This window comes from Neolamprologus brichardi, chromosome 23, assembly GCF_056152115.1.
Source record: "Neolamprologus brichardi isolate AB-2024 chromosome 23, ASM5615211v1, whole genome shotgun sequence".
Lineage (NCBI taxonomy): Eukaryota > Metazoa > Chordata > Actinopteri > Cichliformes > Cichlidae > Neolamprologus > Neolamprologus brichardi.
Window position 1 is genome coordinate 27,524,362 of NC_142125.1, and position 2,835 is coordinate 27,527,196.

Sequence of the window (2,835 nt, forward strand, 5' to 3'; positions counted from 1 at the left end):
AGTTCAACTAAATGAAAAAACAATTTGTGGTAACCTGAATATGATTAAAAATAATTAACAACACTTTTTGTAATGATGTTAAGATGAGCCCAACTTTTATTTTCAAACACAACAAAGTATAACAGCCAACATACTGGACACTGTTCTGCTGAACAACAAACAATTATATTACCATCACTGTTATCTTACAATGAAACAAAGTCTCAGATGTAATTATTCTGAAAATAAGTTTAGGCCTACCACAAGTTTGTTTTGTACTTGCATTACTTCTATAATCAAAATAAAATATCTGTTGTTCTGTCACAAGTGCAGTCTCTGATTTAAACAACACATTTGTTTTTCATTCCAACACAGGAGCTGGAATGTTGTATTATTTTAAGGATGCTTGTTTCCAGTCCAGGCATTACTGCCTGAATGACTATCATGGATCGAGGTGATCCAAATGTAGGTGCAGAAGAAGGTCTTTAACTTCCCTTAAGTACAGTGGCAGTGGATGTGGGTTGGAGATGCAATGAGCTTGAACCTGCAAGCGACCATCTTCACTGACCACACCATCTGTGACGGAGGACTCATCTCTCCTGTTGTCCTGCAAGCAAACAATCATATTTTTTGAAACATGAACTTAATTGCTTTCTTAAAACATTTTTTCTGCATTTGGTATAAAACAGACTCCAATTTACACAATCTCAGGCTCCCTCCCCACCAGAGAGGTGACATTAGCCCTGACCACCACTCAACACACAATAATGTAATGAAAGCATCATTTTAAAAAGAGCTGTGCAAACATGGCCAATAACTTTCATTCAAATGATGTGCAAAATGATTTGGGCACAAAACAAAATTTTGCTGTTAGAAAACTTGCAGACTTCACTATATACAGTGTAGACCCTCTAAACTAAGTTTGGGGGATGTGATCTTTCAAGAAATGCAGACAAACTGTTGTTGTTTGTTTACTTACACAGCATGTCTTGTAGAATTAACTGGAGTCACCAGCAACAGCATCGTGCAGTCATATCTCAAGTCTAATAACAGAAGACAGGAAAAGATCAGTACAGAAACAACTTTCCCAAACCAAAGCACAAATAAAACAATAAGTAAAACAGGCTGATCTAAAGTATGATTAAAGTTCAGCCTGATTAATATAAATGTCACTGACTAATTGTTATAATAATAATAATAATAATAATAATAATATATTGGAAAACCAAAATACTTACCACTGAGTTGATGTATTTCTGTCCAACAACAGGAGTGCTGGTCCCGAACCTCAAAGACAGTAAGAAGCAAGCAGAGGGAGAAAAAACAGAACATTTTTCAGAAACTGATTTGATCCTTAATGGCTGTGCAATTATTGTAACATAGAGTTTGCTTATGTTGTTAAATAAAGGCTAGATTTGACATTAATAGATGCCACAGATGTTCAAAAGCTGCCACAAAGCATGAAAAAAAAATATGGACGTCTCTGAAAACATTGGAGCATTTTTGCAAATATGTGATTCTTGATAAATTGAGCAGATATTTGAACTTTACACAGCTACATTCTCGCCTGAAAATATCTTAAAAGTTTATTTTGTGACCCAGAAAAAGTAATACGTTTTTTAGCCGCGCTCCTCCGCCATTACTGCGCTTACTAGTACGCACAGGCTTCAACAACCAGCGACAAATGTGATCCTCCTTTTCCCCAGACTACCCTTTCTGGGTCACAAAATAACATTTTAAGATATTTTCAGGCGAGAATGTAGCTGTGTAATGCTCAAATATCTACTTAATTTATCAAAATATCACATATTTGCAAAAGTGCTTCCACGTTTTCGGAGAGCTCTGTTATCCACCAGCACGATAGCTGACCGGGAGGTCAAGGCTTGATAGAGTCCGCGAGCACAGCTAACTCCTGGCTTATTGTTTTTAACCCCCCTGCGGTCTTTTGCTACTCAGGTTAAACATGATATATATATATAAAATATATATATATATATATATAATTATTTAGGGCTATGGCTTGAAAATACCCCCCACCCCTAACGTTGCACCTCCAGAAGAATTGTCTGGGCTCTTATCTCACTTTTTTTTATTTCAAACAATCAACAGAAAATTTCACCGACATATTTTTTATAAGGTTTTTAAGGCTGTGGTGTTAATTTTTAAGTAACATGAACCCAGCGGCAGCAGCAACGCTAGGCTAACACTAACTAGCTAGCTAGATTATAAACCTGGTGCTAAACTAAGAGAAGCCACAAAATCAGTTTGAATAAGAGTAAACATTTACTCACCAAGTCAGTGTATCAGGTAAAGATTCACAGCAATGACAATAATATCTTGAGCTGACGCTTTTCCAGGTTTGCTCAATATATTCCATAACAAATGCACCGTGAATATGCGGACTGATCCGACAGGGAGGAGGACGGTAGTGACGTGGCATTTTCAAAACACATCTTTCATCCTTCCGCACTGAGAAGCAAAACTTCCAGCTTACTTGGTTTTTCTAAGTTAAGACAACTCAAATAAATTGAGTTGATCATTTTTACATAAAAAGTACTTGCAACTTATTTAAATCGAGCTCTGATAACAAATTGATAAAATTGAGTTCAGCCTATTTAATATTTTTAATTAAACACAATATTACATTTTACAGTGTAGAGCCATTATTCAGCTTTCAGTCTGTGGACTGGATGGTTTTCACATCTGATGCACACACAGGGGAATAGTTTGCTTAAAGAGAACATTAAACTTTAAATTGTGTTTCTGGATCACACCCAGAATCAACAACAGGCTTTACACTTCAGAAAACAGAAGTGTAATCTCAAAATCTCAAACGCCTTCTGGCTAGAAAATAAA

General features: G+C 36.0%; 1 long non-coding RNA gene across 1 annotated transcript; it reads right to left on the bottom strand.

The window, feature by feature from the left end:
- Positions 1-240: 240 nt before the first annotated feature.
- Positions 241-2,359, bottom strand: LOC148096242 (uncharacterized). The gene is made up of 4 exons (XR_015717229.1): positions 2,271-2,359; positions 1,218-1,266; positions 959-1,022; positions 241-586 (listed from the first exon to the last, which is right to left on the bottom strand). It is a non-coding gene; the product is annotated as an uncharacterized LOC148096242 (long non-coding RNA).
- Between the last annotated feature and the right edge of the window lie 476 nt (positions 2,360-2,835).